Source organism: Apodemus sylvaticus, chromosome 17, assembly GCF_947179515.1.
Source record: "Apodemus sylvaticus chromosome 17, mApoSyl1.1, whole genome shotgun sequence".
Taxonomy (NCBI): Eukaryota; Metazoa; Chordata; class Mammalia; order Rodentia; family Muridae; genus Apodemus; species Apodemus sylvaticus.
Genome location: NC_067488.1, coordinates 57384746 through 57407876, shown reverse-complemented (window position 1 = coordinate 57407876; position 23131 = coordinate 57384746). Strand labels below are relative to the sequence as shown.

The 23131-nt window shown below is 43.5% G+C and overlaps 1 protein-coding gene across 4 annotated transcripts in view; it reads right to left on the bottom strand.

Annotated features, from left to right (window-relative positions):
* The window catches only part of Zbed4 (zinc finger BED-type containing 4), a 34034-nt gene extending 11324 nt beyond the window's left edge, over positions 1–22710 (bottom strand). The window contains exons 1-3 of one of the 4 annotated variants that reach the window (XM_052160776.1): positions 22615–22710; positions 19693–19866; positions 5615–5773 (exon numbers count right to left, since the gene is read on the bottom strand). The gene's annotated coding sequence lies outside the window, so the exon portion shown is untranslated. The remainder of the gene's footprint in view (positions 1–5614; positions 5774–19692; positions 19867–22614) is intronic. The other 3 variants (XM_052160777.1, XM_052160775.1, XM_052160778.1) reach the window with 3 other exon arrangements.
* Positions 22711–23131: the final 421 nt, after the last annotated feature.

The window sequence follows — 23131 nt, the reverse complement described above, 5'->3', positions numbered from 1 at the left end:
TTGGGCTAGAGAGATGTCTCAGCAGTTAAGACTGCTCTTCTGAAGGTTCTGAGTTCAAATTCCAGCAACCACATGGTGGCTTATAACCATCCATAAAGAGATCTGACGCCCTTTTCTGGTGTGTCTAAAGACAGGTAGAGTGTATTTAAGATATAATAATAAATAAACCCTTTTAAAAAGGAGAAGAAAAAAGAAAAAGGCAAGCTAACTCATAAAAAAAAAAAAAAGAACAAAATGTCATTTGCAAGAAAATGGAGATGAAACTAGAGATCATCGTTTTAAGTGGAATGAGCCAGACTCAGACAAGAAAAAAAAAAAAGCACATTTTCTCTTCTGTGGAATTTAGGGAATATCTGAAAGTGTCAAGTCACAAGCACTGCACACATAATCTGCGTAATTACCAGATCTACTCTTCTTATCACCTCTGCTCCCCAGGACTAGAATTCTCAGGGTAAAGAGGAAACAGAAACAGGGAAGCAAGGACATATGTCCTCTCAACATTTTTTATACTAGTTCTGTTCACTACAAAGGCCTGACAACAGCTCACACCATCACATCTCTCATATTCAGCCTAGACTGTGGTTTAAAATCATCTCTTGAAAGCTATTAACAGAATCCAGAGGTGAGGAAATGGTTTTTTAGGTTTGGAGTTGGAGGAATACAAGATGAGCCTAGAACAACTTGGCATGACAGACAGCAAGGAACCTTTAATAGTGTGTAAGGTCTTTACAAAAACCATCTAGATGATTCTTGCAAAGGTTCCCATTGTCCAGAGAGACAATCTGAACACAAATAAGCAAAACATCAACATACGTAAATGTTTAATCTTATAAAGTACTGGTTGCTTTTTCAGAGGACCTGGGTTCAATTCCCAGCACCCAATCTCTTAGTCTCTCTCTGATCCCAAGTTCTAACATATATATATTCCTGTTAAGCAAAGTCCCAAACCAATGGGAAGGAGGTGTGGTAAGAAACCAGCCTGACGGGCTGGAGAGATGGCTCAGCAGTTAAGAGCATTGACTGCTCTTCTGAAAGTCCTGAGTTCAAATCCCAGCAACCACATGGTGGCTCACAACAATCTGTAACAAGCTCTGATGCTCTCTTCTGGAGTGTCTGAAGACAGCTACAGTGTACTTACATATAATAAATAAATAAATCTTTAAAACAAAAAGAAAAAAAACCAGCCTGACTCCATTTTGTAACCGGAAGCCATTGTTCAGTTAGGTTTCTGTTTACTGTAAAACTTATAAGCTTCTGCTTCTTTGAATTGGGCTGTGTTTCCACCTTCCATGATCACATAGAATGTTCTGTAAAGGAAAACTCCCTTAACTATTGGTCTCTCTTCTGAAACTAGGCTTATTTACAAAAACCCGTACCCTGCAGTTTTTTCCCTGTAAGAGTCTTGAGAAATTAGCTTCAGGCTAATCTCTTGATTTTAGGGGAGACAGAGGCTCTGCTGTACACAGAATAAAACTTGCTTTGATTTGGCCATAATTTGTGATTGGTCGTCTTTCTCCCTGCATCTGTAGCATTAACATTTGGAGTCCCCAGCAAGATTAAGACCTCCCCTCCCCCCAAGGTTGGAGAGATGGCTCAGTGGTTAAAAGCACTGACTGCTCTTCCAGAGGTCCCCAGAATGGATACACCAGCAAATGAACAGAGGGCAGATGTGGTTGATTAGGTCCTAACCAGCCAGAGACCTGACTAGAACTATAGGACAGAGGAAGGTAGGAGGTCACTTGGTGAGTGCCACCCGACTTTATTGGACAGACTGAAGTAGATAGCCTGAAAGTCCACTAACTTATCTACAGTTGCAGATGTAAGCAACACTCAAAGGAATCACCCTCAGTGTTTCTTAAATACCTCCTAAAGGCTTACTGCCTATATACTCTCATAGACCTGGAGGACTCTGCAAACCTTAAGGCAATTAACCTGGCCTTTGTAGCCCAGTTGGCCCCAGATATATGTAAGAAAATCCAGAGAATGGATGAGCTTATAGGGAAGTATAGGTCATAGTTATTAGGCCAAAAGTATTTGACAATAGAGACAACAAAGAAGAACTATTGACAAGGAAAGTAAATCTGGCTACAATGGCCATGCTATAGCACCTGGATAAACTTACTCTGGGACACTCTGACCATAACAGTCCCATAACCTGTAGAGACCCTATTAGGAGATGCCACTAACTGCTGGATGTCTAATACCTGCCTAACCCAGTACTAGACCCTTCTCCTAGTATGGACAAACCATGGCCATCAACCCTGCCCCCCTGCTTCCAGATGATGACCCTGAGGAACCCATCCTGAGGAACCTAGAGATGCTGGATGTCATCCAAGGTACCACGCCAGACCCCACAAGAGGTTCCCCTCTTGGCTAGAAACACTGACCTCTACACTTATCCAGCAGCCGCACTCATAAAGGAATAAGGTAAGCAGGAGTGGTGGTAGTTACAGGCTAGACAGAAAGAATAATGGCATAAGCCATACCCATAGGTACATCAGCCCAAAGAGCAGAAATAATAGTCCTAACTCAGGCACTGAAATGGGTCAAAGGAAAGATGAACTTTTACACAGACAGTCAATATGCCTTTGCCACAGCCCATGTTCATACAAAGAACGAGGCCTAACCTCAGAAGGAAAAACCATTAAAGCAAACAGGAAATCATCCAAATATTGGAGGCCACTTGGCTACAGCTGGACTGACTGGCTATACACTGGTCAAGACATCAAAAGGACAATAACCCACCAGGACTAGGGAACAATTTGCAAATCAAGCAGCCATAATGACAGTGCTTGGAGACCTTTGCCCCCAAACCATCTTGGAGGTACTGGGCCTCCCTGAGCCCCCACTCTCCACCTGAATAAAGATGCCACCACACAATCTCCAGAGGGGATGTTTCTTAGTCAGGGTTTCTATTCCTGCACAGACATCATGACCAAAGAGCAAGTTGGAGAGGAAAGGGTTTATTCAGCTTACACTTCCCACATTGCTGTTGATCACCAAACGAAGTCAGGACTGGATCAGGTCAGGAAGCAGGAGCTGATGCGGAGGCCATGGAAGGATGTTATTTACTGGCTTGCTTCCCCTGGCTTGCTCAGCTTGGTTTCTTAGAGTACCCAGGACTACCAGCCCAGGGATGGCACCACCCACAAGGGGCCCTCCCCCCTTGTTCACTAATTGAGAAAATGCCCCACAGCTGGATCTCATGGAGGCCTTTCCTCAAGGGAGACTACTTCCTCTATGATAACTCTAGCTTGTGTCAAGTTGACACACAAAACCAGCCAGGACAGGATCAAAGTATGCTCCAGTGTGGGACCTCATCAAAATTGCCATGGATACTGGATCCTATCAAACAGGAAAATTTGTATACCAAATTGTTGGGAAGGAATTAGCTGATTGTTCTCCACAGGTCAATACATTTGTCACCCCCAAAAAAACTCAGAACTCATCTCCCCCTGTGTTTGGTTGCCTGGACATCAGGAGATACTTCAGAACATCTCTAACATTGCTGCTTAGCCTGTGCTCAGGGAAATGCCAACAAGGACATACTCCTCCAAGAACTCAATACCTGGTGGATTCTAGGAATTGGTGGTAGATTCTAGAGATTGGACTTGACTGAAGTTAAACAAGGGCCACTGGATATAAATACTTGCTGGTCTTTGTTGACACTGTTTTGGGTTGGTTAGAGACCTTTCTAATTTGAACAGAAATAGTCCAGATAGTATTGAAAGAATAAATAATAGAAATTATTTCAAGATTTGGCCTTTCCTTAATTCTTGGGTCCAATGATTGCCAGGCCTTCACAGCCAAGCTACCTCAATTGATTTCAAAGGCTCTCAATATAAATTAGAAACTATGCTGTATGCATTGCCCTCAGAGTTCAGGAATGGTAGAAAGGATAAATAGGACTTTAAAAGGTCTTAAATATACTTTTGAGACTGGTAGTAACTGGGTTGGAGTCCTGCCTTTTGTTCTAGGGCCCAAGTACCCCTTATCATGAAAAATTTACCCATATAAAATAGACTAGGGATACCCACCATTGCCACCAACATGTCTTCCAGGTATATCAAAAGCTGTTAATAGACTCCCTTATCGCTGAATCCCTGAAGGAATCACAATTAACTCTGGAGAAGATCTTTCCTCAGGTCCAGGGAATTCAACGTGATGATACCATAGTGATCTGCCACTTCCAAACTGAATGCCTTGAGCCCAGATGGAAGGGTCCTTGGGTCCTTACATCATGATTCTCTGGATGCCCATTAAGGTTGTTGGTATTCCTGCCTGGATTCACCATTCACATCCCAAAAAGGAACGAGAGGAGTCCATGGAAGCAGAGATGGGCCACCAGAAATGGACAGTGACTGAATGGGATCTCCTAAGATTTCTAAGGTTTGATATTTTATCGTTAACCTGAGCTCCTGTTCTTGATCCCATTTTATACTACATAAGTTATAATATTAGCTTTGTCCTATTAGATTACACCCACACCTTCACCTATGGTAACCTGATAGACCCCCACCTAGAAACTGGTTGACTAACCAACACTGGAAAAGTCTTAGATATCATTACAACTGATGAACAACCCCAGCTAAAAACAGATCTCTGCAAACTCTTCTCCCTTAGGGAGAAGGAACTAAACTGAAGAATGAAAATTTTATTTGGGTACTGTTGGGGAAGGGTGTGGCAATTTAAAACTGTAAAAACTGTTTTTCTTCAAGGTACCAAAATTTACTAGGAACCTGGACTTAAACTCTAATTCCTGCCAGGGGGAGGGCACCTATCCTTGTGCCTTCTTAAGTTGTCTATCTATTGCCCCCTGGGAACAGTCCAACAAAGACAATCTACCATCTCTCCCAACCCTATAGAGATTAATCACAATTGTAAACAAGGATCTTGAAATACCATAACTTTCACACTTAAACTGTGGAACCTCTAAGTTTCCACAGCCGAATCATTCTGGGATACACACAAAGGCCTGGGGAATTAGGTTACATCTCTTTGTGAAAGACCCAGGTACTTCAATTACATTCCAAAGAAAATGGGTTCAGTCCGAGATACTAAACCCATAGGTCCCAATCTGTATGCATCTTCTTCCAGTGCCTCAGGTTCCCCATCATGCCCACACCTCATACATCTGCCATCTACTGTCTTGCCTATTCTAATGTCCCCAATACACCCCTACCCACCCTCCCTCCAATGGAGGTGCCTTTCCTGACCATGATAATGGCAATCTTTTCTTTCCTCAACCACTCTGTATCTAACCTAACACAAGATTGCTGGCTCTGCCCTGACCCTTACTGTGTAGGAATGGCTTATAATCTGCCACTCGCAGCACTGCTATGAGCCACTACTGCTGCTTGCTCCTGGTCTCACCCAAATTATCTCTAGGTGATATACAAGGGTATGCGTCAAGTCAAAGGTACCAGATAACTTGGCTTCTCCTTATTTGAACAACTGTGCAACTATTTTCGGGTATTTGACTACCACAGTTACTGTAAGCCAGCAGCTATTCCTCCCTGCATACTCTATGATGGACCTATACAGAAGGCATTACCCAAAGTCTCTCAATCTCCCTCATTAACCAAAGTCACATTCACTTTTTTTGCCTACTTACCCTGAGGACAGGCCACCTGCATCTAGCCATGGCACTTGATCACCCTTGGCCAAAATGAGCAGTCACCATATTGGTTCCACTCTTATTGGGTACAGAGATCACAGGATCCGTGGCACCAGTAACATCAGTCCTAGTCCTGCAAGGTCAGGGGTTCAGAACCTTGAGCAAACAAGTGAAGCAAGATTTAGGGTCTTTGCAAAGTTCATTCTCCATAAGACCATCAGGTGGACTTACTGGCAGAAGCAGTTTTACAAAAGGCCTCGATTTGCTCTTTATGAAGCAAAGAAGACTTAAGAGAAACCTGTTGTTTTTATGCCAGCCAGGCAGGAATAATTAGAAACAATCTCAAACTAAATATTTATACCACCAGAAGGGGAAAAAATTAGTACCAATCACTATTCAACTAGCCCCCTGGTTAAGAACTCTTCTCAGCCACTGTAGGTCCCTTAATCCTCCCAATAATGTTCTTCACAACCCATCATCATTAGTCCGCATCTCAGAAATTTTGTTTCCTGACAGATAGAAACTGCTAAAATCTTCCCTCCATCACCACCATTAGTCCTTACAGCAGCTAAAGATGGAAGTTCCCTATTGAGGGTTTGACAGAAACACGTAAGACAAGCTCAGGGTTGTGGAGAGGATGAAAGCCACGGAGTTCACTTTGTAACCAGGAACCAGTGTTCAGTTAGAGTTCTGATAACTGTAAAACTTGAAGTTTCTAGTTCTTGGAACTGGGCTGTGCCCCACTCCTATGGCCATAGAATGCTCTGTAAAGAAAAACTTCCTTAACTGCTGGTCTTGCTCCTGTAATCATGCTTGCTTGCAAAAGCCCCCAATCCTGCAGAAAAGCCCTATAAAAGATTGAGAAACTAGCTCTGAGTTGATCTCTTGAACACCATCTTAAATGCCACTCTGCTGGGCACACAATAAAGTTTGTTGTGACTTGCCATAATTTCTGGCCTGCTGGGCGGTGGTGGCTCACGCCTGTAATCCCAACACTCTGGGAGGCAGAGGCAGGCGGATTTCTGAGTTCGAGGCCAACCTGGTCTACAGAGTGAGTTCCAGGACAGCCAGGGCTATACAGAGAAACCCTGTCTCGGGGAAAAAAAAAAAAAAAAAAAAAAAAATCCAAAAAAAAAAAACAAAAAAAACCCCAAAAAACAAAAACAACAACAACAAAAAAAAAATCACTATCATTAGTTTCCTACATGAACCATAGTTTCCTACCTTAGGTACTAGGAGAGGTTCTTTCTTTGTAGAAGTCTAACTGACACCTGAGAAAACTGGGTCAGAACTCTAACACAAATGTAGTTTCTGGAAAGAAAGAAGTCTGACTCTAAGTGTCTTCAGGTGCACACCAAAGACTGCCAATCAAAATAAGATACCCAGACATGGGACTATGGCTGTTTTATTACTGTTTTTGTTTTGTTTTGACAGTGTCTTACTAGGAAGCACAGATTGGCCTCAATGCTTTGATTCTCCTGCCTCAGCCTCCTGAGTGCTAAGAATATAGCTGTAAGCCACTAACTATGCCTGGCTCCAAGTTGCTTCGTTAATTTTTTTTTCATGTATGTGTCTCTGTCTGCGGGTATGTGTCTGTGTATGTGCAGATATCAGATCTTTGGACTAGAGCTATAGGTGGTTGACTGACTGTGAGCTGCTTGATGGGTACTGGGAACAGAACAATCTTCCACCTCTCCAACTCTGTGGGGTGCTTCTTGAACTTGAACCAATGAAGCAGCTTTGAAAAGGAAACTTTTGTGAAGTCCAATTTGAATTTGATCAGACCTCTAAATCTACCTACCAATTTACAGAAAGCCAGAAAAGATGAAGAATAAAGCTCAAAAGAATACCTACAGCAAAATCTAGACTGGAAGAAACACAGGGGCATCTACCACAGGAGGTAGGCTATGGGAACAACCTGTACAAGAATGGAGTTGTCATTTTAAAAAGTTCAAACTTGACAAATACTTAGAGGTGCTCAATTCAGCCATAAAACAATCTATCTATCCATCCATCTATCCATCCATCTATCCATCTATCTATCCATCCATCTATCCATCTATCTATCCATCCATCCATCCATCCATCCATCCATCCATCCATCCATCCACCCACCCACCCACCCACCCACCCACTTATCTGGAAGTCACTGCCACAGAATTCAGGCCAGCAGGTACTTTCACTTCAAGGGCAGGCCATGAGCCTAGGCCAAGTACAAAATGACAGGATGTTCTTTCCAGACTAAATGCCAGGTATGAATGTGCTCACCATAGACCAACCCACTAAGACACACCAATTTTAACTTCAGCATCTGCACTACACTTTAAAATAGCTTAGGAACATACATATCAGGTACAGTGGCCTGTATTTGTAATCCTAGTACTTAGAAAACTGAGGCAGGAGGATTGCCGTGAGTTTTAGGTCAGCCTAGGCTATAAAGTGAGACTTAAAAAAACACTTTCCACTAAGTCTGATGGCCTGAGTTCAATCCCTGAAATACACATGGTGGAGGTTATTTTCTGACTTCCACATGTACGGTGATACATTCATACTCATATACAACAATTGTTTAAAAAGTATGCACATATAAAACTACACATGTAAAATAATGGTACATGTATATAAACACACACACACACAGCGACAGGACCCTGTGGCATAGTAGCTAATAGACTGATGGTCTCAAGGGTAAGGTAGAATAGATAGGATACATATGCCCTTCACATTTCTATAAAGGTGATGCTGCAACTGTCCTGTCAGAAATAGTTATTCCAAAAGAATAATCCCATCAGATCACTGAAATAATAGTCTCTAAGAAATTAGAATTTTCCCCAGTAATTGTATGCTGGGAGAAGTAAAAGCTGAAGTCTGGTGCCAACAAACAAAAGCAATCTGTCTCTAAGAATGGATGCCACAGTTGTGACTTGCTGAGCCATCCTCAGGAGACTAGAGCCTGTATAATGACGGCTCAGTGATGGGCAGGCCCACACACTGACTAGGACTTCGGTTATGTCTATCTCTTGCTTTCCACTCAAACCTTAGCCTCATGTCAGGAACTCAGGGATGGATTGGAGGGCCAGGTGTCTGGTCGCTAGACCTCTATTTGTTCCCTTTCCCAATGTGTCCTTAAGTCTTTCTCTGCTTTTTACTATTGTGTTTAGTTGGCCTACTGTAGGCAGGTGCTAAGCTTAGGTTCTTAGGATTGACAGAGGCCAGGTTCTGATCCTAACAACTCTGGTAACAATTTGAGCCATGGGCAGGAGAAAAAGACATATTTGTCCATCGGCCACTCACAGCATGTGGACTCCAGAAGAAAAGAGCAAGCAGTGTCATGCAGCTGTGGGGACAATTTATTCTAGAGATCCATCTCCCCATCTCAGCCAGCATTGGGTACTGTCTAATTCTACTGTGTGAAGCAGAGAATGAGTAAGCTCCTCCCAGATCAGTGCATCTCCTGTTTTGCCTTCTTGTTCGCTTAGGTTCACTTGACCTGTATGGGCTCTTCCTGAGCCATCTCAGCAACCACCATTAGGTGACTGACTGGACTTTTGTAGTCCCTTGAAGCTGCTGAGGTTCTGCTGATTTAGCTGGTGTATTATTTCTATGACAGCCCTTTTCAATTTGGAAGAACTTGTGAGACAATTTGGAGTTCTGTTGAATGACTTGGGTTGTATGTGTCAAGTGAAAGGGGACGTGGAATGCATTAGTCTTTGGAGCTCTGAGTCACTGGGGTTCTACTGAACCATTTGGAACAGATGAACAGAGTGCTGAAGAAATCTTTACCATGTAGGGTGGTAGTGGCGCACACCTTTAATCCCAATACCCTGGGAGGCAGAGGCAGGATTTCTGAGTTCAAGGCCAGCCTGGTCTACAGAGTGAGTTCCAGGACAGCCAGGGCTATACCAAAAAACCCTGTCTCGAAAAAACCAAATCCCTCCCCCCCAAAAAAATCTCTACCATGATTTATATAACCATAAAAAATACTGCCAGTACTGTCTTGATGCCCCTAAAGAGAACTCGGATTAACGAGTCTCTTGTAACTTATTATGGGAGAAGCTTAATTGGCCCAGAGAGTTCTGGAAAATAACTGAGCAACAAATCCTTGCCCACTACCTTTCCCGTGTTCTGAGACTTATCACACACTGCAATCACTGTTCCTGGCACGCCTGATTTAGAGTAGTTCTGAGTGCATGAGAGCATCTGGGAATGATTTCTGGACTACGTTAATATATAAGAGCGTTTGCCTCTATTTGTTTTCCTCTCCCTTTGAAAATAATTAACAGCTAACTATAGATTTGGGGACTGCAGAAAACTGGCTATGTCGGACTTTACCAGAAACAGGCCTAACTAAAATATTAACAGAAATGTTAATTTTCAGCTTTCTTTCAGGTGGAATAGTTTGAGTCTGGTGCTTTCTTCTTTTTTTTTTTCTTTTCTTTTTTTTGGATTTGGTTTTTTCAAGACAGGGTTTCTCTGTGTAGCCCTGGCTGTCCTCGAACTCAGAAATCTGCCTGCCTCTACCTCCCAAGTGCTGGGACCACCACCAACTGGCTGAGTCTGGTGCTTTCAAATGTTAATTCTGGAAACTGATGCTAAAAAACCTGTTCCAAGATTTAAAAGATATAAATGTTCTTCTAAAACAATTATTTTAGAGTCAACAAACATCTAAAATATTTATTTATAAAACATTCATTGGCACCAAGATAAAAGCTTCATTGAGCTATAAAATATATAGTATTGGTTATAGAGATTTTGAATAAGATTTTCTTCCAAAACAGATTCTACAAAGAAACTGAGTTTTGCTTATTTTCTAAGAGTGAAGACTAATAGATAATTAGGCTATAAAAATGCTCGTGAGGTGGTTTAACAGTTAATACCTAGTGCTTGCTGCCAAACTTCACAACTTGAGTTTTATTCCCCTCCTCAACCACAGAATGAAAGGAGAAAAACAACTCCTACAAGTTGACCTCTGACCTTTACAAGTACATGTGTGCTCCCACACATGCATACAAATAAGTAATAAAAATTTAATGCTTCTTTGCTAAATGCACAAAACATTTGTACTTTCTGCTAAGCATACTTGAAATATTTTCAAATTAATTTTTGGACTAATTTGTATGTAAATACTGTGGTCCATAGAAATATATGTATATGCGTGTATACATGTCAATGTACAGATGGAATAATTTTGGCAAAATTGCTAACAGATATCTTGTAATATTATATAATAATACAACATAACATTCTGTTGTAATATTGTGAGATTGTATATCTTAATAACTTGTATATATGTTGAAAATCATCAAGACTTTATATATTATAAATAACTGCTTGTTTTCTGCAAATATTTAAAAAATTACTTTTTGTGTTTTGCCTGTATATATGTCTGTGCACCATAGGTGTGCAGTGTCCTCCAGGACCAGAAGAAAGCATTGGATCATCTGGGAATGAAGTTACAGACAGTTGTGAGCCACCATGTTGGTGTTGGGGATCAAATCCTCTGGAAAAACAACCAATGCTCTTAACCACTGAGCTAACACCCCAACCTCATTTTCTGCTGATTCTTAAAGAACTGACTACTTAGATACATTTCTTTACAAAATCAAGGTTCAGCTAAGTATCTGTTTATATTAAATATTTTACTTATTTAGTTTTACTATTTTAGTTTTATACAGGGTCTTACTATATAGCCCTGACTGGCCTGGAATTCCCTTTGTAGACCAATCAGGCTGTCTTTGGAGCACATATCTCTAGAGCCCAAGCACTGGGATTAAAAGCATGTGCCTCCATACCCAACAAGAGTTATTTTCTAGCTATGTGTGTCTATGTAGGGTGTGTGCATGTGAGTGAAGTAGACATGGAGGTCAGAGAAGGCATCAGATCCCCTGCAGCTGGAATCAAAGGCTGCTCTGAAAAGCCTGCCTTGGTGATAGAAGCTCAACTCACAAGTTATTTATGAAAGCAGTACGTTCTCTTAACAGCAACGCTATTTCTACAGTCTTTTTTTTTTTTTTTTTTTTTTGGCTTTTCGCAACAGGGTTTCTCTGTATAGCCCTGGCTGTCCTGGAACTCGCTCTGTAGACCAGAGAACCACCTGACTCGACCTCTCTAGTGCTGGGATTAAAAGCGTGCTGCTATGCCTGGCTTTGTGTATTTAAATGACACTTATAAGCAACCAGTCTTATATGAATTTGGCATATTTAATGTGAATATGGTACATATAATACCATATATATCTATGACTAGACATGTATGGAGCTGTGAATCTGAACTTTATATATTATGTAAATATCTACGGGCTGGAGAAATGGCTCCTTTGGTAAAGGGCCTGCCATATAAACATGAGGATCTGAAACTGAGTTTCCAGAATCCATGTAAAAAGCTGAGCATAACAATGCAAACTATGGGGGAATATGGGGGCGGGAAGGGGACTTCGAAGACACATACGGTTATTTATGAGCCAGACTAGACAAACTGACAGGGTCAGGTTCAGAGAGAGAGCCTACTTTTAAAAAAAAGGAATGAAACAACTGCAGAAAAACAAGGTTCTCCTTGAGACGGGGTTTCTCTGTGTAGCCTGGATTCCAGGCTGACCTGGAACTCATGCTGTAGAGCAGGCTGGACTCTAACTCACAGATCCACCTGCCTCTGCCCTCCTGCATGCTGGGATTAAAAGTGTGCACCATCACTACCTGGCTTCCTTATTTATTTATATATTTGAGACAAGGACTCACCTTGTAGCCCCAAGTGTCCTGGAATGTGCTCTGTAGACCAGGCTTGCCCTGGAATTCATAGCTATCTTGCCTGCCTCTGCCTCTCAAGAGCTGTGATTAAAGGTGTATATACTTGTGGGGCAGTGGTGGCACACACCTATAATCCCAGCACTTGGGAGGCAGAGGCAGGTGTATTTCTGAGTTCAAGGCCAGCTTGGTCTACAGTGTTCTAGGACAGCCAGAGCTACACAGAGAAACCCTGTCTCAAAAAACCAAAAAAAAAAAAAAAAAAAAAAAAAAAAAAAAAACAGTCTGGGCGTGGCGTGGTGGCTTTAATCCCAGCACTTGGGAGGCAGAGGCAGGCGGATTTCTGAGTTCAAGGCCAGCCTGGTCTACAGAGTGAGTTCCAGGACAGCCAGGGCTACACAGACAAACCCTGACTCAAAAAACCAAACCAAACAAAAAAGCAAACAAACAAACAAAAACAAAAACCCCAAAAATCAAAACCAAAAAAATCTTCCAGTCATGTTGGCAGTGCAGGCATGTGGGTGTGTAAAGATTAAGACAGGCATGGTGTTGTATACATTTAATCCCAGTACCCAGAAACACTGTGAATTTGAGGCCAGCCTGGTCTATTCCAGGATAATCAGATATACAAAGACAGACCCTGTCTCAAGAGGAGAAAAAAAAAAAAGGTGGGGATAAGGGAGATTATAACATTATTATGTTGTTTCCCGCTTTCCTTCTTCAACAACTCCCATGCACCCCACCCCACCCCCATATGCTCTCATTCAAATTCATGGCCTTTTTCTTTTTTTTTTTTTTTTTAAAGATTTATTTATTTATTTATTATATGTAAGTACACCGTAGCTGTTTTCAGACACACCAGAAGAGGGGTCAGATCTCATTACGGATGGTTGTGAGCCACCATGTGGTTGCTGGGGTTTGAACTCAGGACCTTCGGGAGAGCAGTCAGTGTTCTTAACCGCTGAGCCATCTCACCAGCTCCCGGCCTTTTTCTTTTTAAAAGTTGTTATTAGGGCTGGAGAGATGGCTCAGCGGTTAAGAGCAGTGACTGCTCTTCTGAAAGTGATGAGTTCAAAACCCAGCAACCAACCATATGGTGGCTCACAACCACCTGTAATGAGATCTGACGCCCTCTTCTGGTGTGTCTGAAGACAGCTACAATGTACTTACAATAAGTAAATCTTAGGGGCCAGAGCAAGCAGAAGTCCTGAGTTCAAGTCTCAGCAACAACATAACAGCTCACAACCATCTGTACAGCTACAGTGTACTCATATACATAAATAAATCTTTAAAAGAAAGTTGATATTGATTGGTGTCCATGGAGGCCAGAAGAGGGTATTAGACACACTGGACAGACTAGAATTACAGAAAGCTATGAACCACTATTTAGGTCCTGGGAATTGAACCCAAGTCCTCTGCCAGAGCAGCCAGTGCTCTTAACCTTTGAGATGTTTCTGCAGCCCCCAAGCCTTCTTTTTATGTGTATGTGTGTGTGTGTGTGGGGGGGGGGGGTTATTTGTATGTATATGTTTTGAGGGCTGACTGTTTGATATTAGATTACCAATTGGTGTACTCTTCCCTGAAGATTATTTATCCAGCTCTCAGCAGTCTTTTAATTTTCTGTAGTACTTTCTCTACAATTAAGGCCTCGTGACCTTTCTTCTTTCCATATTAGTGTTAGCGTGGTTATTGATGGTGTCCTGTTCAGATCATGATGGTTATTCTTGAACACACCAACGTTCATGTTGGAATCTATTCCTCTTTACGTTTATTAAGACGTGAGACCACGGGATGGAGAGATGGCTCAGTGGTTAAGAGCACTGACTGCTCTTTTAGAGGTCCTGAGTTCAATTCCCAGCAACCACATAGCGGCTCATAAGTATCTATGTGATCTGATGGCCTCTTCTGAGATGCAGATGTACATGCACACAGAGCACTCAGACATAAAATAAATAAATTAATTAAAAAAAAAAAAAGAGATGGGCTAGAGAGATGGCTCAGTGGTTAAGAGCACTGACTGCTCTTCCACAGGTCCTGAGTTCAAGTCCAGCAACCACATGGTGAGCACAACCATCTGTAATGGGATCTGATGCCCTCTTCTGGTGTGAAGACAGCTACAGTGTACCCATATATGTAAAATAAATAAAAATTTTAAAAAAAGAGCAATCAGGCGGTCCCTGAGAGGTGATAAGGACCTTACCCTAATGAATGGCTTAATAACATTCATGTGGCCAGTGGGTTAATGAGCTGTCTGTAGCTGGCTGCTGTAAGAGACAAGTCTGACTATGACTCTGCGGTACCATGCTCTATGGGGCTCTGCCAACAGAAGGCTATCACCAGACTTTGAAGCAGAGCATGGAACCAAAACAAATCTCTTACCAGCAATGGTGACACACACTTATATCCCAGCTACTGGGCAAACTTGAAGCAGAACAATCACTTAAAAGGATTTTAGGAACAACTTGTGAAACAGTAAGACTTTATCTCAGAAAAAGAAAAAGGTATGTGTATAAAGTTCCAGTCCATTAGATCTTTCTGGAAACTATGACCCTTTACCCTATGGCTTTTACCTCTCTACAACTTAAGTCCATGTGAGCAGCAGAGGCAAAGACAAAACAGTAAAGGATGTAATATAGGAAATGTCCTTACATACTTAAATTAGAGCAAAACAAAATACCTATTGTAAGGAAATGAATAAAACTGGCCATATTACAATTAAGGAAAAACAAAAAAACAAAAACAAAACCTCTGAAGCTGGGTAGCAATGGCTCATACCTTTAATCCCAGTGCCTGGGAGGCAGAGGTAGGCAGATTAAGGCCAGCTGGTCTACAAAGAAAGTTCCGGGACAGTCAAGGTTACACAGAGAAACCCTATCTCACCCTCTGCCCCCAAAAAACACCACCAACACCAAAATTTAGAGTGGTATCTTCTCCATAATTTAGACAGCATGACATGGAACTGTCTCAATTTAAGACATATGTTCTGATTTGGGGAGAAAAAAATGTTCCTTTCCATTTAAAGCTTTGCTCTTCACAAGGACTCAGTGAGGATGATACTCTCCCTTACAGTGGGGCCTCTCAGATTTCCCACCAAACTGCCCACTTGCACTGTCAATTCAAATGCTCTGCCTGCCTGACATACACCCAACATGGGGAATAGGAAGCATTAACTTTTCCTTTTTCACATTCAAATTGTAACACATTAAATGAAGCCAATTTTATTTTTTGTTTTTGTTTTTGTTTTTGTTTTGTTTTGTTTTTTTCGAGACAGGGTTTCTCTGTATAGCTCCAGCTGTCCTGGAACTCACTCTGTAGACCAGGCTGGCCTCGAACTCAGAAATCCACCTGCCTCTGCCTCCCAGAGTGCTGGGATTAGAGGCGTGCACCACCACCATTTTAAAATACCTCTTCTCAACAGCAGCATCCTGGCAAAACTCCAAACACACCAGAGTGCCCTTTATGGTCAAGGCTCTTCTACAGATCAAACAAGCCACAGGAGGGAATACAAATGCTCTTACAGAGTGACATTTTCCTTTCCATCTAGGCATCCCATACTAGAATTAACTAGACCTAGAAGACTATGTTCCTCAAGTGAAGAGCACATTGAAAATCTTCAGCCACAGGACATCCCCACAAGTCTAGCTACCCTCCAGGATGTGTTGATAGCTATACACTGACTATATGCTGCACTGACTAGGAGTTATGAGGGGCAGGCTGTGATCAAGCTTGGACTCTTTCCTGTGGGCTGGCTACCAAAGTATATTCCATCACCCATGAAACTGTGTCCTACACGTGCTACCTACAGTGACTCAAGTCTCCAAATGCTAGGTTACAGGTCTACACAGAGACAGAAAGCCAGACACAGTACTAACCATGATGCAGGATTCTGGTTTGGAAGAGACAAATGAAAAATTTATAGACTGGCCACTGGGCGACACCAGGAATTTTTATTTCATTTCTTAGGCTATAAGTGCTAGAAATAGAGAAAGGTAATCTTAGAGGTGAAGAGTCCTAACACCCACAATTTCCTCCAAAATGTTTGCAAGTCCACCAGGAGACAGCTGCAACCCCGAGGCCCTGAGGGTCTCATCTAATGATAGGACATCAAAGAACATCATCAACCCTGCAGTTCAAAAAAAAGAAAAAAAAAAAAAAGACCCAACCTCCCTCTTCAACAGGGACAAACCCTCACCAGAGCTATCAGGACACCTAGGGGGATCTTTGTTTCCAAAAATCTTAATTAAGACCTGGCCTACACCTGAGAGCAACTTTAATCTACTAGGTGTAATGCATAACTAACATTCTAAGAAAAGCAACAATGACCATCAAGAGACTCAAAGCCATAAATGTCAGAGTCACTGAGCCTACAGAAATGACAACTATAACCACTAAGGCTTCCCCAAGAGGGAAGTCCAAAGCTGAATACTTAGATTAAAGCACAAAGAGTTAAATCTCAGAAATCTGGAACCAGAGTTATTTCCACCATGTCAGAAACCCTGATAAGGCTACCTTGGAAACAAAGCACATTCCACAGTAAGCAAACAGCCCACACTAACTAAGGTCACTTGGTCCCTGCTCAGTCCCTGTAATGTTCTGGGTCACATACCACAAGCCTGGATTTTTCTGGTTGCTCTTTTTGTGTTTCCCCTGAACTTAACACTAGTATCTTCATCAACTACCCTTTCTTCTGTGGTATAAGACGTCACCACTGACAGGCCACAGTTTCAGCTGAAAGTTGCTGGAAATCTTTAAATGTCCTTCACAGGATGTGAGACGTGGCTTTCATGATACAGTGGCCAAACAGAGCCACATCCCTGTAGCTAACAGGTGGAGCAGAAACAAGGTGAGCTTTGGTAAGCAGCCATGATGGCTACTTTAGATGAAATTAAAATGGCTGCTCACAGTATCTGTCTGCAGAGGTAAGGCAGTTGAACAAGGCAAATCTGAGTTTACTGGTTCACCAGGTCAAGGGACCCAGATCAAGGAATAGATGGCTACATCACATGACAGCACCTTTGTAGGGCAGCAGAGCAGAAAAGCCCTACCACAGCCTTACTAATGCTGGGAGTGTGACTTGTACAAAAGAGTGAGAAACTTGGGGGAGCGGGGGAACTGGGAAAGGGAAAGCTTTTGGAATGTAAACAAAGAATATAGAAAAAAAAAGAGAGAGAGAGAAACTTGGGCCACAGCTGCTGGGAGGCCCATGGAGGCTGCTGGAAGCAGAACTCACACCTTGTTGTCACAGCATATTCACACCAAGTCATTTAAACTGTGTAGCCACCGACTTCCCAAACATAACCCTGAAGAGCTGACAAGAAGCTGCAGCAGACTGGCTCCAGACCCTGAGTGCACGACATACATCTGTGGCACCAGGCCCCTCAGAGACACCCTTAACAATGCCAGAAGCATTTCAGGGCAGACTGAGACAGAACACAAAGCAACAAGTCTGGCCCTTAGCTGTCTATAATTTCCCTCAGAACACTACTTGAGAATTGAATCTCTTTAAGTTAAACTTCTGTGTTCAAATAATCCTCTTGCTTCAGCCTTCTCTGTCTATAGCTGGGAACAAAAGATGTACCCAGATACAGGAAGGGCCCTTTTCTCTAGTTATTTAGGTCCCTACCACCATTATAGAATTCTCTGAGTACAGGAATTTATGAAGACACCACTATGATAGCAGGTAGTGTAGTGCCAGGTGCAGGGTACAGGGTACAGGCAAGAATGGCCTGCCAGGCAGCCAAGCTCTTCTGTTTCTCCAGGAGTTCTCTTCCTTAGAAATAGGAAAGGTTTCACTATTCTTAACAGTATCTTTCAAATTTTGAAGTACTAAAAGCACATATCAGATAATTAATTAGTAAGAAGGCTGTGGGTTATGTGTGTAGCTTAGTGGTAGAGCATTTTGCCTAGCATGTCTATGGCCCAGAGGTCAATTCCCAGTACTGCAAGATAGTAAATATATAAAATAAAATAAAAATATTAGAAATTTTTAGCAAGACGGAATGTTAAAATGGCTCAGTTAACTTGCCACAGAAACCTGACAACAAAGTTTGATCCCTGGAATGCATATAAAAGTGGAAGAAGAAAACTGATTCTACAGAGAACTGTCTTTGGAGAAGTGTAGCATACACAGCAATAAATAAAGTTTAAAATATGATTAGACAGAAAAAAAAAAGCCCTTGCTATTAACAGGTACTTTAAAACCACTTTTGCTAAAAAGCACCAACTCCTTACCAGAAACCACATGGTAACTAAAAGCAGATAAAAGCCTGGCATTCCTGGGCTCTTTCTGTATGCTTCCTTTGTCTTAAGGCTCTGGGTCCCTCACTTGTTTAACTCTGAGTGTAATATGTGAGTCCTCAAGGAGTCTGTCTACAAGCTAGTGGTAGCTAATCCGTTTCATGTTCCTTCAAGGCTGAAGGCAGAGGGTAACTGAGCTATCTTACTGTCAGCTTTGACAATGTCCTGCTCCAAACCCACAGAAGCACCCCAAGTTCCAGTTCTCCTAAACCCCACAGACAGATCACCCTCCCAGCAGGAATATCATCTCAGGATAACTCTCTTCTCACTGCCTTGCAGAACCAGAACTAAGATAATGCTCAGCCAGGCCACAGGGGACCAGGATTACTTAATTATGCATACCTCTGGCCCCTACCTAACTTGGTTTACACAGAAGGCTCATGTCAGTGCCCCGAAGTCTGGCTTAATTGCCTACTTTCACCTCCCTCTCTTACTTCTCTCTGAACCCCCCACCTCAGACAGGGTTGTTCTGTATAGCTCTGGATGTCCTCAACTAGCTCTGTAGACCAAGCTGGCCTCAGACTAGACACCTGCTTGTCTCTGCCTCCTGAGTGCTGGGATTAAAGGATCAAAGGCATATGCCTGGTCTACAGAGTGAGTTCTAGGACAGCCAGAGCTACACAGAGAAACCCTGTCTTGAAAAACAAAACAAAACAACAAAAAAAAGGGCTAAGTGGCTGGAAACCTAGAGTTGAGGCTCAGGGTTAGGGCTCTGATTACAGGTATATCTAGGATAAAGAAAAGCCTAGGCATTAAAGAGTACCTAGGAGTATCTGAACAAGTGGGGTTCAACAGCTAGGAGGCAGACACACTTCTCACATGTTGAACTGAGAGACTCTTGCACCTAGATTCATGGCATACAAAACATCCGCAGGAATGACAAACACCTGCAACGATATCTTCAAAGAGTAATGAAAAGAATGAGAGAGCTGACTCTGAACTGTTCAGAAGGAACAATGCTGGTTGGAGGAGCCTCTGAATAGTGACCGAGTGCCTAGTCCCAGATGGCTCTACCACAGGGCTAACCAAGTCACTTACCTATGCCCTCCTCTCAGAAGGTCAACCAGAAGTAGAAACTAAAGTATTTGAAGCCAGGTACATAAAAAGCGCAGACACGGGGTGAAGAGACAGTGACCACAGCCACTTATCGTCTCCATGCTTCTAGAGCTCTGCTTCCCAATTCTCGCTCCAAACTGCAGGCCCATCAGAGACCTGGAACACATATGCGCATTTCTTTCACTGAACAGATACTACACACCAGCTCAGGTACACATACACAAAATTCAACCAATCCCCCTAACTTCCTAAAAACCTTTTCAAAAGTGTTTGGGACTTTCTATATACATATTGTATGAACATCAAAGAACACTTATAAAAAAACATCAATTACCCAAATCAGGAATTAACTGGTTGGGGAAACACTCAAGTAATCGCTGTCAAATGAACTAAGTGCTTTCTTTCTTTTTCAACTTATTTTTACTTATGCTTATTGGTATTTTGTTTGCCCATGTGTCTGTGTAAAGATGTCAGAAGCCCTGGAACTGGAGTTACAAACAACTGTGAGCTGCCATGTGATTGCTGGGAATTAAACCCAGGTCCTCTAGAAGAACAGCTCTGCTCTTACCCAATAAGCCATCTCTCCAGCACTGGGCTTTCTTTCAATATAAGAGTCTGCATGCCTGCCTAAAACACTGTGTGAGGCTTCTGTTGCTATGACAAACACCATGACCAAAAGTTAACTTAGGGAAGAAAGGGTTTATTTCATCTTGCACTTCCAGGTAAGAGTTTACCACCAAGGGAGGTTAGGGCAGGAATGCAGAGGCAAGAACTGAAGCAGAAGCCAGATCACGGCTTACTGGCTTGCTTGCTTTTTTATACCATTAAGGACCACATGCCTTGGGGTAGCAAATGTAGCCCTCCCCAGTCCCCTGGCTGGACCTGCCTACATTAAACATTAATTAAAAAAAAAAAAAAAAAGCCTGCTGGGCGGTGGTGGCTCACGCCTGTAATCCCAACACTCTGGGAGGCAGAGGCAGGCGATCTCTGAGTTCGAGGCCAGCCTGGTCTACAGAGTGAGTTCCAGGACAGCCAGGGCTACACAGAGAAACCCTGTCTGGGGGGGGGGGGGGGGGAGGGGGGCAGAACCAAATCCAAAAAAACAAAAAAAATTAAAAAAAAAAAAGCCTAACAAGCCAATTTTATGGAGGCATTTTTCTCAATTAAGAATTCTTCTTCACAGGAGCTGAAGAGATGACTCAGAAGTTGAGAGCACTGACTGTTCTTCCTTAAGACCGGAGTTCAATTCCCTGTACCCACATGACAGCTTATAATTGTCTGTAACTCCAATATCTGGCATCCTCACACAGACACCACATGCAGGCAAAATACTAACACACATAAAGTAAATATATTATTTAGAAAAAAAAAGGTCCCTCTTCTGGGGGCTGGAGAGATGGTTCCAGTTAGGAGCACTGGTGCTCTTTCAAAGGACCTGGGTTCAACTCCCAGCACCCACATGGCAGCTCACAGCCGTCTCTAATTCTAATTCCAGGAGGATCTAATGCCCTCACACAGACATACATGCAAGCAGACCACCAATGTACATAAAAATAAGACATAATTTTCAAAAATTATTTTGAAGAAGAAAAACAGTCCCTCTTCTGGGACTAGAGAGATGGCTCAGTGACTAAGAACAGTTTCAGAGGACCTGGGTTCAATTCCATTCAACCACAGGCAGCTTACAACTGAAACTGTAACTCCAGTTACAGGGGATCCAATATTCCCTCAGAGACATACTTGTAGGCAAACCACCAATGAACATTAAAAAATAAGACATTTAAAAAAATTCCCTTTTCCAAGATATGTGTAGGTTTGTGTAAATTAGTGAAAAACTGAGTCTTTGAAACTTCCTAAAGATTCACAAAATATATTAACTTATACTAGATCTTCTCATGAAAAATAAAAGCCACATAAAAGTCTATATAAAAGTTTATATGAAAAAAAGGTTATATAGATTAAAGAAAGCATGCATCAATGCCTTCATGGGCAAGCCACTGAAACGCTCAGGGTGTAGAGACAAACTTGTAGCTTCTCAATTCTGCTCAGCATGGAATTAATTCATGCCATGCAACTACGCTTACTCAGAGTACTTTTTTTAAAAACTCAAAACTAAAATTTCCCTACTCTTATTAATTTTAGCACCACGATACCAAGGGGAAAATTTCTTTCTTCCTACCAAGTCACAAGCATTTACTTGCTTTGGCTGACTGGCTTTCTGAAGCCAGAAGGCAGAAGTGTCTTTTTAAAAACTGCACTTAATCTTGTCCTAATTAACTTCAAAACAAATGACTTCCCTTTTTACAAACACGAGAACGACAGCAGCTCCTCCCGAGGCTCAGAGCTGCGGGGACTTGAAAAGACGCGCTGGAGCCTCGTGAGAACCTCCAGACCTAGAGCGAGGACCCGCAGCCGTCCCGGCAGAGGCGAGTGGGTCGTACCAAAAAGGACAAAAGGAACAAAAATGACGGCAGGTACTGCAACCGTGAAGACGCAGCGGGGCCAAGGCGTGAGTTAAGTTTCGTTAAGCCTCCGCGGTCAGATCCAGAAGCACACGCCGCAGCTAGGCACCGAGGAGCGTGACACTGACCCGTGTCACCGCCGCGCAGCCTGCCGGCGCCCCTTCCTGGACACGCGCGCCCACCGGCACCGGCTTAGGGGACGCCACGACGTGGCTGGAGCCGGACACCTGACGAAGGATCCCCACGGGGCGTCCGGCGGCTGCTCCCCTCCGCGGCCTGGGCCCGCCGGCGGCGCGAGGCGCAGCTGTCAGAGGCCCGGCCGGCCGCGCTCACGGGACGCAGCCTCCGCCCGGCCCGCCGCGCACGGACAATGGCGCGGTCCTCGACCCCTGCGCCGCGCCGGCCGTCGAAGACGCCACTGAAGCGTCCCGCGCGCACTCACCTGAGGCGCCGGCTCCGCGCTGCGCAGCGCAGGCCCGCAGGCTGCGGACAGCGCGACGGGCGCGCCCATTCATTAGCCGCTTTGTCTGCCCCCGCCGCCCCTCCCGCCGCCCCAGCCCCGCCGCCCGCGACGCCGCCGGACGCTGCGCCCCTCCCAGGGCCCCTACGCGGATCGGGGGCGGGGCCCGGGGCGGGGCTGGCGCGCGCAAGCGCAGTCCGTGCGCACCTGCCCCGCCTTGGGGGGGTTCCAGAGTTCCGCTGGATGGGCAGGGGCTAGTCAAATGGGGCGGAGCCGAAAAGACTACGCAGGCGCAGTCTCCCCTCGCTCCATCTCCGGGGGTCAGATTACTCCGGCTCAGTCTCACACACGAGGTCTGGTTGCTGGCCTCCTCCGTCAAACTACGCAAGCGCGGTTTGGCGCACCTGCCCTGTCAGGATTTTTTTTTTTTTGGGGGGGGGGGGTCGGTCGGAAGACTGCGCATGCGCAGTCGCTGCGGCGGTTGGTTGGAATTGCTGCG